The following is a 15,499-nucleotide window of genomic DNA, read 5'->3' on the forward strand; positions in this document are numbered from 1 at the left end:
GGGCACGAATATAGCCCCAAACATCGAGAGGAGCTTTATGGCTTCATTTGAAATCCAATTCATTGAGGGACGCGCCTTGAAACCTTTCTAATACAGAAGATACTAAGACGATAATTTTATGATATGGAACCACGATGAGGGAAGTTTTTTCCGCTCCATAGAGGATTTTAACAACTGCCACCCGTCAATTAAATCCACGCACAAAATTTCCAAATCTAGCATTTACTTCTTGGACGTCACTGTCACGGTGAAAAAAATGATCGTTTGTCAACAGACCTTTACAAAAAGCCTACAGACCGTCAGATGTACCTACAATTCAACAGCAGCCACCCAAAGCATCGCAAAACGGGTATTCCATATTCTCAGGCCTACCGGTACTGAAGAATATGCAGCGATATGCGGAAATTTGAGAGACACGCAGAACACCTAAAGCATTCCTTATTGAAACAAAATTATCGAGAAGACATTATGGACGATGCCATACTATGTGCTCGCGACGTGAACAGGAATGATATAATTAAGGGACCAACCAGAGTATCTAAAACGACTTCCCAAACGAACCTTGTACTAACTTACTCTTCATCAGTGCCACGAATCAACAACATACTTTCCCGCCATTTCAACATAATCAGGCAAAGCAAACGACTAACTTCTATTTTCGCGAAGCCCCCTCACGTGGTGTACCGCAGGGATAAAAATCTGAAGTACATTCTTGTCAGAGCAAAAACAAAAACCCCCAAAATTCAATCAGGGTGCCATCCCTGCGGAAAAGCTCGATGCAAGGTATGCCCACTGATGGTCACAACACGTGAATCAAAAGCGAACTTCTCAGATTTCAAATTCTGCATAACTGGAAGCCTTAACTGTGACTCCAGTAACGTAATATGCATGCTACATTGCAACATCTGCGGACAAGAATATATCGGCCAAACAGACACGCCACTTCGGCTGCGGTTCAATAATCACAGGTACCACGCCACTTCGCTGCCGAAGCTACCTTTATCTAGACATCTGCGCCTGCCAAACCACAGTTTTGAAAAGATCAGCGTAACTCTTTTGCAGTCCGGTTTCACAAATCGGCGCGAGCGCCAACAGCGTGAGGCATGTTTTATTTTCAAATTTCGAACATTAGTAGCCGGCATCAACGAGGACCCCGGAAGACTCTGCTGCCTCCGAGAAGTAAGCCAGGAGGAAATTGGTGACAAAGATTGATAGCTAGAGACCATGCTTGTTTTTTCTGGCTGACTCGTACGGGTACACTGTCCTTTCTTGCTTTTGTTTTTCTCTTCTTTTTTTCCTTTTTTTCTTTTTTTTTCACATGCACATACAAAGTGTTTAGGTTCCCCTACCACTTGATGACCATTGAAGGGAAACGGACGAAGATGAAAGGTAAAGAGCCGACTGACCCATTAAGGGGAAACCCTTTCTTTACGCACGCCGTCACGGACCCCTTCCGCCACCGCGGCGACAATCTCGGGTGGCCCGACACACGTCGAGAACTGACTAGCACGGGATAACAACAGGATGTGGACGTACACGGACATTTGGTTTCGTTCTCAGTTTTGACAGTGGTTCTTCCTCTTTTTTACTTTCTTTCTTTTGCTTCTTTTTCTTTTTTCTTTTTTTTCTTTTCGTCTTTTTTCTTCTCTTATTTTCTTCTTTTTTTCTTTCTTTTTTTAGTTCTCTCTCACTCTCGCAAACATCTTTCAAGGCGAGAGGGACGCGGCAGCAACGAAGTTTGGAAGTTCATGTCAGTATAACTCATTCCCTGATGAAGGGAGGACCCCTCCAGAAACTGTTGCGAAATAAATATATTAATCCTTGTTGACAACACTCCCGTTGTGCCATGTCCCATACCTTCACGAAGACTAACTGGCCCATTGAATTATTACTTCCACTATATATATATATATATATATATATATATATATATATATTGTTGCGTGAAGGCACAAGGGAAACTAGGCGTTTTAAAATATATTTACACAGCGCCAACGCGCAAGCCAAGATGGCGAACAAGAGAGAGCGCGCGCACACACAAGTCACCTCGTCTTCCTCAGCGCCTATCTCACTGTTTAAGTGGGGCATTGTCTCGTAACATAACCCCCGGGTGCTGAAGCACCGTCTCGGTGCTTTCTATTGTGTTGCCGAGTGGTAAAGCTTAAGGCGGGATACGTGGACAATGTCTGTAGACAGCGAAGCGGAGGCGGAGGAAGACTCGAGCGGGGCTATCTCGTATGTCACATCTGTCACCTGGCGCAATACGCGGTAGGGTCCCGAGTACCGGGAAAGCAGTTTTTCAGAAAGTCCGACGCGTCTAGTCGGAGTCCACAATAGCACAAGAGAACCTGGTGTAAAGGAAATTTGGCGGTGATGTGAGTCGTAACGATGCCGCTGGTGATCTTGCGATGCTAAAAGGCGCTGACGAGCAACTTCTCGTGCTTTGCGAGCCCTGGTGATAGCATCACGGGTGTATTCAGTCGTAAAGTCGACGGCTGTCGGAAAGATGGTGTCGAAAGGTAAAGTTGGATGACGGCCAAACACCAGGTAGAAAGGTGAAAAACCAGCTGCATCATGGCGTGAAGAATTATAGGCAAACGTAACGAAGGGCAATGCAACGTCCCAGTCCTGGTGGTCGGACGATACGTACATAGCGAGCATATCAGTTAAAGTCCGGTTGAATCGTTCAGTGAGTCCGTTAGTTTGCGGGTGGTAAGCTGTCGTAAATTTATGTTTCGTCTCGCAGGAGCGAAGCAGGTCGTCGATAACTCGGGAAAGGAAATAGCGCCCACGATCTGTTAGGAGTTGGCGTGGGGCGCCATGGTGAAGTATGACGTCGTGCAGGAGAAAATCGGCAACGTCTGTGGCGCAGCTGGTTGGCAAAGCCCGCGTGATAGCGTACCGGGTTGTATGATCCGTCGCGACAGCTATCCACTTGTTCCCCAAAGTGGATGCAGGGAAAGGGCCTAGGAGGTCAAGACCAAGTCGGAAGAAGGGATCAAAGGGAACGTCAAGTGGTTGGAGGAACCCGGCAGGACTCATAGAAGGTTTTTTGCGGCGTTGACACTGATCGCATGAGGCGACGTAGCTGCGGACCGAGCGATAAAGACTGGGCCAGTAAAATCGACGCTGTACGCGGTCATACGTCCGAGACAGTCCGAGGTGACCGGCAGTGGGAGCGTCATGAAGCTGGCCGATCACGCTCGCACGTAGGTGGGAAGGTACTACAAGGAGCAGTTCGTGTCCATCAGGGCGGACGTTGCAACGGTACAATGTGTCATCCTTAAGCACGAACAATCGAGTAGAAGGATCGGGTGCCGCAGAATGAAGCTTCTCGATGATGTTACGCAAGGCAGGATCTCGGCGCTGTTCCTCACGGATGTTGCTTAAAGCGGAGAGAGACAGCACACATGGCGATTCATCGAACGCTTCAGGTGGGTCCACTGGATTCCGAGATAAGCAGTCAGCGTCATGGTGTAAACGGCCAGATTTGTAGGACACCGAGTAGTTATACTCTTGAAGCCGTAGTGCCCATCGACCAAGGCGCCCAGTGGGGTCCTTCAAGGACGAGAGCCAGCAAAGTGCGTGGTGATCGGTTATGACAGTGAAATGTCGACCATGTAAATAAGGCCGAAATTTTGCTACTGCCCAAACGAGAGCAAGGCATTCCCTTTCGGTGATGGAGTAGTTCCTTTCCGCCTGCGAGAGGAGACGGCTGGCATAGGCGATAACGCGGGCGCAGCCGCTTTGATGCTGAACCAAAACAGCACCGATTCCGTAACCGCTGGCATCTGTGTGTACTTCGGTAGGGGCAGAAACGTCGAAATGGGCCAGAACAGGTGGTTTTGTTAGCGATTCAATAAGTGTAGAGAACGCCGTAGCCTGCGCAGCGCCCCATGTGAATGAGACATCTTTTCTCAATAAGTCTGTGAGAGGACGGGCGACTTCCGCAAAGTTGTTCACAAAACGTCGAAAGTACGAGCACAGACCGAGAAAGCTGCGTACTTCTTTAGTGCAGGTCGGAACAGGGAAGTTACGCACGGCTCGCACTTTATCGGGATCAGGACGTACACCAGAGGAGTCGACAAGGTGGCCCAACATTGTTAGTTGCTGGCGTCCGAAGTGACACTTTGACGAGTTCAGTTGGAGACCGGCATTGCGAAATACGGCCAGTATTGAGGAAACGCGGTCGAGGTGGGTTTCAAAGGTCGGGGAAAAGACGATAACGTCGTCAAGGTAGCATAGACAAATTGACCATTTGAACCCACGCAAAAGAGAGTCCATCATCCGCTCGAAGGTGGCTGGAGCGTTGCATAATCCGAAGGGCATGACCTTAAATTGGTAAAGACCATCGGGGGTGACAAAAGCGGTCTTCTCGCGGTCCATGTCATCGACAGCAATTTGCCAGTAACCTGCTCTTAGATCAATAGAAGAAAAATACTTAGCGCCGTGAAGACAATCTAGGGCGTCGTCTATGCGCGGTAGCGGGTAGACGTCTTTTTTAGTGATCTTGTTCAGATGTCGGTAGTCAACACAGAATCGCCAAGTGTTGTCCTTCTTTTTGACAAGAACAACAGGGGAAGCCCATGGACTACATGATGGTTCAATTATGTCTTTGGCGAGCATGTTGTCGACTTCTGCTTGAATTATGTGACGCTCGGTCGAAGATACGCGGTATGGCCGTCGATGGACAGGGGAGGCATCGCCGGTGTCAATGCGGTGCTTTACCGCACTGGTTTGACCTAGTGGACGATCACAAAAGTCAAATACGTCCCAGTATGACTCAAGAACGCGAAGGAGTTTGTCAGCTTGATGCGGCAAAAGGTCTGACGCGATCATTTTTTTAACATCAGGAGACGGGCTTCCTTGCGAAGATCGAGCATGTGTGAAGCTGGAGTGTCGAGCCTCGTTCGAAGACAGAGCTGATATGACGCATTCTTCAGAAGGAGTCAGCATGGCGAGGGCGATTCCGCGCGGAAGCACTTGCGGACACAGAGCAAAGTTGAGCACAGGAATGCAGGCGTGGTTTGCACGTAACTGAATAACAGTGTGTGGTAAGGTAACACTGTGGGTCAAGAGAAGGGATGTGATGGGCGCGAGCACATAGTCACCATCGGATACAGGTGGCGAGGGCGTAACGGTGATGCAGGTCACGGTTTGCGGTAACAAACGGACATGTTCAGCAGAGCACATACGGGCTTGCGGTCGACTGGGCGGATCAATCGGACACGGTAGGTCAAGTTGCACAGTACCGGCTGAACAGTCGATGAGAGCGGAATGAGTGGACAAAAAGTCAAGACCGAGGATCACATCATTGGTGCAGTGAGAAAGAACAGTGAAGAGAACTGAAGTTTGACGGCCGGCAATAGTAACGCGTGCAGTACAGACGCCAATAACAGCAGCCGTACTACCATCAGCAACGCGAACGCTGCGTGAAGGGGCTGGAGTAAGTACTTTCTTTAAGCGGTCTCGAATGTGCAGGCTCATCACAGAAATATGGGCGCCAGTGTCTACTAAGGCTTTAACAGATAAACCGTCCACTTCAACGTCGATCAAGTTCTGATTGGTCGGGAGCGTCAACAGAGGAATTGGAGAGCAAGTCGTATCAGCAGCGTCACCTCCAGGAGCTGCAGCCGTTAGTTTTCCGAAGAAAACCGCCGGGCAGAGGACGGGGACGGGGAACGAGGTGGTGGTGGAGATCGGGAAAATCTACGTCGAGGTGAAGGTGAGCGACTGTACTGGGCAGTGGTCGTAGTGGTCGGGTCGTAATTAGCTGAGCCCTCACGCCGTGGTGGTTCCTGGTCATAGAGGTGGGCCGGTGAATGGGGGTTGGAGAAGTTTGGGTTTGCCCGATACGGTGAGGTCCACGTGCTTCGGCAATGACGGGAAATGTGTCCCACTCGTTCACATCGGAAGCAAATCGGCCTGTCATCAGGCGTTCTCCACGCATTTGGGTCACGATTACGTGGAGCAGGGCGGCGATACTGCTGTGGGTGGCTCGGGGTAGACGAACTGACAGCGCCGGGACGGTGCACAGAACAGACTGTGTGAACCCCCGCGTTGGCTAGTTCCTGGCGAACAACGGTCTGTATTAGCGATATGGTCGGCTGAGGATCACTCGGTGCCAGTGCTCTCAAGGGGGCGGGTGAGATGGCTTCGATTTCACGGCGTACAATTCTCGTGATGTCACTGGAGTGTGAATTGGGCAGGGTCGGTACATGGAGATCCGCACATGTTGACGTCGCAGCAGTGTTGGGAAGGCGCGTAAAGTGGTAAGCAATGCGACGGCTTTTAGCCTCTTGAAACTGTTGGCACTCCAAGATAACATCTTGCACGGTGGAACAGCCTTTGCACACAATGAGGTTAAATGCATCGTCTGCGATGCCCTTGAGCACGTGCGCTACCTTGTCGACTTCAGCCATGGTTCGGTCAACTTTACGGCAAAGGGTCAGCACATCTTGAATATACGCCAGGTAGGACTCCGTGGACGTCTGAACACGTGTGCCAAGTTCTTTCCTAGCGGCCTGCTTGCAGCCGGCAGATTGACCAAACAACTCGCGTAATTTGGTCTTGCATACGTCCCAGCTTGTGATACCGTCCACATTGTTATTAAACCACGCCTTGGCCGTTCCTTGTAAATAAAAGATGATGTTTGCCAGCATTAAGGTTGGGTCCCACCTGTGATTTGTGCTGAAGAGTTCGTAGAGTTTAAGCCACTCATCCACGTCCTCGCCGTCCGTTCCCGAAAAGTTGCCGGGATCGCGGGGTGGAGCGGCCACGAGATAAACAGGAGAGGTCGGCGCCATTGATGCAGTGGGCGTAGCAGTTGAGGAAGCGTCGCTGCCGGTGGACATGTTGGGAGCAGAGACTAGGCGTCCGCTGCGTAACTCCGTCGTGCGTTGTAACCCAGCACCTTCCACCAAAATGTTGCGTGAAGGCACAAGGGAAACTAGGCGTTTTAAAATATATTTACACAGCGCCAACGCGCAAGCCAAGATGGCGAACAAGAGAGAGCGCGCGCACACACAAGTCACCTCGTCTTCCTCAGCGCCTATCTCACTGTTTAAGTGGGGCATTGTCTCGTAACAATATATATATATATATATATATATATATATATATATATATATATATATATATATATATATATTTTTTTTAATGTTATGCATATGTGATTTGGGTATGAGCCTCTGATGCAGTCGGTAAGCCGGCGGTTTTTTTCAACCATCAGAAGACAGGTTCGCCAAGCGCCTGTATATTTTTGTCGCTGTTCACGAGCGACATAGCCTGCATGACCAACTTCTATTATGTCGTTACCACATCGCCCGCGAGGTAAGCGTCTTCCGTTATCAACACCCGGGGTTCTCGAAACACAAACACCATCCCGACGCGGCGGTGGAGTCGATCTCGAGAGGAGGAACAAAGAACGGCTTCACGTCCATCTTGCGGGTGGTAAATGCGATCGCTTCGGGAACATTCAAATCCAACGGTTCTTTGTCGTAAGGCCAGTCCGTAAGGCGAACATCGTCGTCCAGAGCTGCTTGCGATGTCATGGCTGGATTTCTCAGAAGAAAACTCTTATCGCGGCAGCCTTGAAATATTCTGACAACGTTGTGGAGAAGAGGGTCCGTGTTCGTGGCATGGTCCAAAACGTTTTCGTGGATTAACTCCATCGTTTTCTTTTCGGCAATCTGCACAAGAAGATCGTCCACAGAAACTTTCTTCTTGTTTGATGGATACGGGTGAGTGCAAACCCAGCCACTGCATGCGAACCTGCAAAAAGTTGTGCAAGGTTTCAAAGTCAGGTTATTGAAGGTGTGCAGTCGCCCACCTTCCTCCATGCAGTTTGCCGTGGTACAACGCACGGCAGATTGCACGGAGAGAGAGATAGTGAATATATAGAGAGAAAGAGAGTGAATAAAGACGAAGCTTTGTCTCTCGGAAAAAGCCACTTTTGTTTGCACAATATTTCGCTTACAAAGCAATCTTCAAGCGGCAAGTGCAGTGATTTTGGTATTGTAAAATGACTTATTGTTGCAAAAGATATTGCTTTTCTTTTTATTGTCTCATTCATATAGGCACTTTATACGGCTTCCGTACTGGGACGATGTCATTTTGTTTTTACGCGCGAAACGCTTTTTTTCTACAATACCATGCACACATGCTGCAAGCAAAGGTCTCCAGCTGTTCTGTTACGACAAGGCGATCATTTCTCTTCTTCCGAAGAATCGAATAGCACATGTTCTGAGAAAGATCATGCAAACCTGTGAAAACCATATTTATCGTTACCGAAGTTCAAAAACGTCCCTTCGCGGCCATAAAGATCAGATAGTACTGCTGTTCACTTCGGCTGCGTTCCTTGTATTTGAAAAACCTCCGCGTGGCGTAAGTAGCCCACATAGTTCATATACTTACTTAACAGGGCAAGAAGTGCGTGTTTACAGGTGGGTTCACAGTTAAAGGGAACACTTTCGTCCGCAGCATGTCTGAATTTCATTCTGTGGCAAAAGCATAGGGGCTCAGATTTGAATAAGACTACAGCTGGCTGACTGTTCAAAACTGGTGCCGAGTGCGAAAGATATTCATACGTTTACTTGCGGTTATGACACACGCAATAAGACAGGTTCTCATCAGCGTGTTCTCTTTAAAGAAGGCGGTACTGTACATTGCTTGAACAACTGCTTCTGGTATTGCCAACTTAAATCATGTAATATAAATTTCGATTCAATAACCGGTGCATGTCTCTCGTAATCATATCGTGGTTTTCGGGACGTAAAACAACAGATAGTGTTACTATTATCAATTACCGACGTCTTCAAGGGACCACAATATTGTGGTTTTGGGACGTAAAACAGCAGATAGTAATATATTGCTACATGTCAGTGCAGGGAGTTGAAGAAGACAAAGCATATAGACTGGCGCGAGCTAAGCTGTGTGGCTGGCGCTGCTCGCTTAACCGGCTGTAAATACATGTCTGACTACCCCTCCGAGTCGGTCTCCTTCTCGTAACATATTTGGTGGAGTTGTGCGATCCCCGCCCTCGCCACGGAACTCCAAAGCGGACGCTCCCTCACGGCTTTCAACATGACCACTCAAGACTCCGCTACATCCTTCCCGGTCGCCCGCCCTTCTGCCCGGTCTGTCAACCCAGCGCCCGCAACAACTTTCGTGATGCTTCCCATCCTCAAAGACCCCGGCGTGTTCTCGGGTCGCGGGGGTTCCGACGTCGACCAGTGGCTACGCCTCTACGAACGTGTCAGCGCCCCTTACAGGTGGAATCCCACACTTATGCTCGCAGACGTCATCTTTTATCTCGATTGAACCCGTCGTGTTTGGTTTGACAACGACGAGCATGACATAACAAGCTGGTAGAGCTTCAAAGAAAAAATTCGTGAGCTTTTTGGCAACACCTCTGGTCGTCGTCAAGCTGCGAAAAATGAGTTGTGGACTCGCGCACAATCTTCCGCGGAACCCTACATCGGTTACATTTAGGCTGCCATCTCACTATGCCACCAAGCTGACGAAAACATGTCCGAGCCTGAAAAAGTTGCGCATATCCTAAAGGGTATTGCTGACGATGCTTTCAACTTGTTGGTATTCACCAATGTGTCATCTGTTGATGCGATCATTCAAGAATGCCGCCGGTTTCAAGAAGCTAAAAGCAGGCGCATCTCCCATCAGTTCCAGCGCCTTCCGAACATGGCTGCGACGTCCTCATGTCTCGGCGCATATCATCCACCAAACACCTGTGACAACTTGACGCGACTCGTCGGGCGCGAACTTGAAGCGGCTGCTCCAGCTAAGGTGGGACCAACGTCCCCTCACCCCTCTCCTCCAATTACATTGCCCCTCATTCAAGCAGTCGTCCGGCAGGAAATCGCCAGCTTGGGAGTTAACACTACCTCACCGCCTCCCTGCACCGTCTACCAGCCCCAATACACGCCTGCACGTCCCTTCCCGACCAGCTCTCTCTCAACGTTCCGTAATCCGTCCGCATGGCGAACACACGATGACAAGCCGATCTGCTTCGCGTGTCACCGAATCGGGCACGTTTCTCGTCATTGCAGAAGCCACTGGGATCCTCCCGCACAAGCCTCCTCTCGTCCCATCTAGGCACGTCCTGCCTATCGCCTTGATACCAGCTGCGACCATTTTGCCCAGGCACCTGCTACTGAACACCGCTACTCCTGCTCTACATCCCGCCAACGTCGCCAGTTTCGTTCTCCACAGCCCCGCCGACTGCCTTCCCCCGCCTTCCCATGAGATTCCCCGACGGAAAACTAAGTGTTTCAGCCCCCAGAGGTGGCGTTGCATCGCTCGGACTGACCGAAAATCCTCTCTTGACGATACCAACAAAACGGAACCTTACAGACGTACAAGTAGATGACGTACCTGTCACTGCTCTTGTTGACCCCGGCGCTCAACTTTCTGTGATGACGAGTGATTTTCGCCGCAAGATCAAGAAGGTTCTCACACCTGCGACCACTCAGTTCGTCCGTGTTGCGGACGAACTGAGTGGTCGAGGTTCTGTTGCGGATGGTGGAATGGCATCTATCATTGGAATGTGCTCCACTCGTGTAAGCATTGCGGATCTACACACAGTTGTTCTCTTCACCGTCCTTGATAAATGCCCCCACCACGTAATCTTAGGCCTCGAATTTCTTTCAGCGCATTCTGCCCTCATAGACACTTCGACCAGTACGCTCTGTCTACACTTGCCCGCAACAGAACCTCTTGCACAACGGCCGAGTTACCTCTGCACAACAGGTCACGCGCCCCTCCCTCCAAAGACACTGACCTACATAGAGCTCGTCTCAATACCACCAGTTCCCGACGGTGACTATGTTCTGACCCATAGCACCAATGTCCTCATAAACCACGGCATTACAATACCGCACACCATTCTGTCCGTCGCAGGAAATTCTACGTGCCTCCCCGTTGTGAACTTTAGCTTGACACCTCGAATGCTGCCACAAAGAATCTCTTTGCCATTGCTCTGCACCTTACAGACAATGCGGTAAATGTTTTCACGATGGCCGCTCCTTCTAACCTCCACGCTCAACATCAATCTGCCACTTGCTCCGACAGTGCTATTAAGTCGATTATTGCTTCCAACTTAACGCCGCAGCAGACTGATGAGCTTACCGGGTTCTGCTGTCCTACATCGACGTTTTTTTACCTCAGCGGCCGTCCGTTAGGGAAAGCTACTGGTATGACCCACCGCATAAACACTGGTAATGAACATCGTATTCATAGGCGTCCATATCGGGTGTCGGCGGCCGAGTTTCACATTATCCAAAATGAGGTCGATAAAATTCTCGCCAAGGACATCATTGAGCCATCCTGCAGTCCTTGGGCTTCTCCTGTAGTGCTAGTCCGCAAGAAAGACGGTGCATGGCGTTTCTGCGTTGATTATCGACACCTTAACGAAATTACCAAAAAAGACGTGTACCCCCTGCCACGAATAGATGATGCGCTTGATTGCCTCTATGGGTCCCACTATTTTTCCTCCATAGACCTTTGCTCAGGCTACCGGCAGGTAGAGGTAGATGAAATGGACTGTGAAAAGACGGCATTCATCACCCCCGATTGCCTATAACAGTTCAAGGTCATGCCCTTCGGCCTTTGTAACGCTCCAGCCACCTTCGAACGAATGATGGACTCCCTGCTCAGAGGATTCAAATGGTCCACCTGTTTGTGCTACTTAGACGACGTCATCGTCTTTTCACCAACATTTAAAACTTATATAGAGCGCCTCTCAGCCATCTTGAGAATCTTCTGTCGCACTGGCCTGCAGCTCAACTCGTCCGAATGTCTCTTTGGACGGCATAAAATCACAGTACTTGGCCATTTAGGAGACGCCAACGGCGTACAAACAGACCCGGAAAAAATCAGCGCCGTCAAAAACTTTCCTTTACCACGATCTGCGAAGGATGTACGCAGGTTTATCGAACTACGTTCCTACTTCCGACGCTTCGTGAAAAATTTTGCGCACATAGCAAGGCCGCTTACGCAGCTCCTCAAGAAAGACGTCCCGTTTTCATGGGGCTCCAAATAGCCTTCTGCGTTTTCCACTCTAATCGCTCTTCTCACTACTCCTCCGATTCTGGCACACTTCAACCCTGCTGCCCCTATGGAAATCCGTACAGATGCAAGTGGACATGGCATTGATGCAGTGTCGGCTCAGAAAGAACATGGCCATGATTGCGTTATTGCATATGCCAGCCACCTCCTGTCCGCCCCTGAACGTAACTATTCTATCAGAGAGCGTGAGTGCTTGGCTCTTGTATGGGCAGTGGCGAAAATTTGACCTTATTTATACGGACGCCCATTTTTGGTAGTTACCGACCACCACGCGCTCTGCTCGCTCAACTCTGTGAAAGATCTATCAGGCCGCCTTGGTCACTGGGCTTTGCGCCCGCAAGAGTGTTCCTATTCCGTGGTCTACAAATCTGGCCGCCTACACCATGATGCCGATTGCCTCTCCCGATACCTTGTCGACGATGCTGAGGACACTGACGAGCCCACGGAGAACTCTATCTTGTCAGTGTCCGACTTCCTTAATATTGGGGAAGAACAGAAGTGCGATCCAGTGCTGCTTGACATCATCAGTGGTATGGAATCTTCCCAAAAGACGCTTCCTTCCGCTACTTTGTCATTCAAAAGGGTATGCTGTATCGTCGCGATTTCCGACTAGACGGGCCCGACCTTCTCATTGTTGTGCCTAAGCATTTGCGCCGCTGTGTTCTCACCGAACTTCACGACGCTCCCACGGCTGGACACCTTGGCGTATCCCGAACGTACGAGCGCGTCCAGCACCGTTTCTTCTGGCCAGGCCTTGCTCGCTCAGTACGCCGATACGTCGCCACGTGTGACCTATGCCAACGTCGCAAAACACCGTCGCTGCTACCCGCTGGCCATCTTCAACCAATCGACATACCCGCGGAACCATATTACCGTGTTGGATTAGACCTGCTTGGTCCTTTTCTCACATCAACATTGGGAAACAAATGGATAGCCGTTATTACAGACTACGCTACACGCTACGCTATTACGCGAGCTCTACCGACCAGCTGTGCAACCGGCGTCGCTGACTTCTTGTTACGGGACGTTATACTGATTCACGGTGCTCCGAGACAGCTTTTCACATACCGTGGCCGTACATTTTTATCCCAAGTCATCACCGACATTCTTCGTTCTTGTTCCATGCAACACACACTGACAACCGCTTACCACCCTTAAACAAATGGCCTCACGAAACGATTTAACCGCACTATAACAAATATGCTCGCTATGTACGTGTCGCCCGACCACCGAGACTGGGACCTTGCCTTACCCTGCGCAACTTTCGTGCAGAGGTAAAACGGGGGCTTAGGCAGGGGTGTCCCCTGTCACCCTTATTATTCATGATGTACCTACAAGGACTAGAGGCCAAATTAGAGGGAAGTGGACTGGGCTTCAACATCTCTTTCGTCAAACAAGGAAAACTCATTGAACAGGCACTACCAGCATTGATGTACGCAGATGATATAGTGCTAATGGTCGACAACAAGGAAGATTTGCAGAGATTGGTGGACATGTGCGGTAATGAGGGAGATAGGTTAGATTTAAGGTTCAGCAAGGAAAAATCAGCAGTCATGATTTTTAATGACAATGAGAGTAGTGAGCTTAGAATACAGGAGATCACGCTAGATATAACAGATAAATACAAATATCTGGGCGTATAGATAAGCACTGGGGCCGAGTACTTAAGGGAACACAAAACATACGTGACGAATAAAGGTAACAGGAATGCAGCGGTAATGAAAAACAGGGCACAGTGAAATTACAATAGGTATGATGTTGTGAGAGGTATATGGGAAGGGTCATGGTTCCTGGTCTGACGTTCGGCAATGGAGTCTTGTGCATGAGATCAAAAGTTCAAGCAAGATTATAAATTAAGCAACGTGGAATAGGTAGGCTTGCCTTAGGAGCTCACGGGAATACACCAAATCAGGGAGTGCAAGGTGATATGGGATGGACATCATTTGAGGGCAGGGAAGCTAGCTGCAAGATAGAATTTGAGAAGCGATTGAGAAAAATGGGAGAGGAGCTTTGGGCTAGGAAGGTATTCAGCTACTTGTACATGAAGAATGTAGATACAAAATGGTGGAAGCCAACCAGAAAACTGACTGGTAAATACTTGGAAAAGAGCAGGGGGCCAAATCAAAAAGAATTATCGGTTAAGAAGAAGGTGAAGGAAGCTGAGACCAATATGTGGAGAATTAGCATGATTAAAAAGTCCGCACAAGAGATTTATCGAACGTTTAAGCAGGAAATTGCCAAGGAAAGGATCTATGATAATACTAGGGGTAGTTCTCTACTGTTTGAGGCCAGGACGGGAGTATTGCGAACCGAGACATATTGAACCAAGTACGAAGGGGTAGACACGGCATGCAGTGCGTCTGGAGAGGAAGAAGAAACTGCCGAACACTTGATAATGTTCTGTAAAGGGATTCATTCTATAGTTCAGGATGATGGCGCAGAGTTCTTCAAAGCACTGGGGTTTAGGAACAGTGAGGGCAAGATAGACTTTAAGTGGGTAGAATTAACTAGAAGAAGATTATCTGATTGGTGGCTAAAGTAAAGGCATGAGTGAAAATAAATCCTTCAGTGCAAATATACGAATCCTCAACATCACTATTTAAAAGAAAAAAATAAATCTAGTTTTTAGGTTCATTAAGTATTACGGCTTGGTGGCGCTAGCCATTGCCCGATCTAAAGGGTACAGCCATGTCCATCCATTCATCCATCCTTGGCAATAATGTAACTAAATGGCATTAGTGGTTTTTGAAGTATATCCATGGAGTGAATGATTCTGAGTGCATGGGGCGAAGCGCCAGAGCATCTGTGCGTCCGTCAGCCCGTTTGTGTGTCCATCCGTGCTTCTGTCTGTTCGTACGTGCGTCCTTCCATTCGTACTTCCGTCCGTCTGTCTGTCTACGCATGGAGGGAAGCACGAACGGACATACAGACGATCAGACGAACTCCTTGATGCACAGACAGAAGCACGGACAGATGGGCAGAAGTACAGACGGACAGACAGATTAACGGACGAACTCCCAGGCAGACAGACAGAAGCACGGATGGATGGATGGAAGCATGGACGGTCAGACAGACAGACGGACGGAAGGACGGATGAACACACTCACGGATGCACGAACAGGCGGATGGACGGATAAATGAACGGGATAACGGACAGGCGCACGGATGGGCGGATAGACGCTTCGCCCCACTCATCATTCACTCCGTGAATATTCTGTGATTTTTTTCGTTATATAACTAGCTTGTTTTCGGCATCATATGCGCCTCAATTTGCTGTCTTTCGAGTAACTCGCTCGTTGCAGACATCACACAAATCCGCAAAGTTGTTGAGAATCAAGGACCATAATATGAATTCAACGCTGCGTTTCTATATTGCAGTAAAGTTGACAGCAAATCATGTCTCACAATGGCACGA

Source organism: Rhipicephalus microplus, chromosome 7 (assembly GCF_043290135.1).
Source record: "Rhipicephalus microplus isolate Deutch F79 chromosome 7, USDA_Rmic, whole genome shotgun sequence".
Lineage (NCBI taxonomy): Eukaryota > Metazoa > Arthropoda > Arachnida > Ixodida > Ixodidae > Rhipicephalus > Rhipicephalus microplus.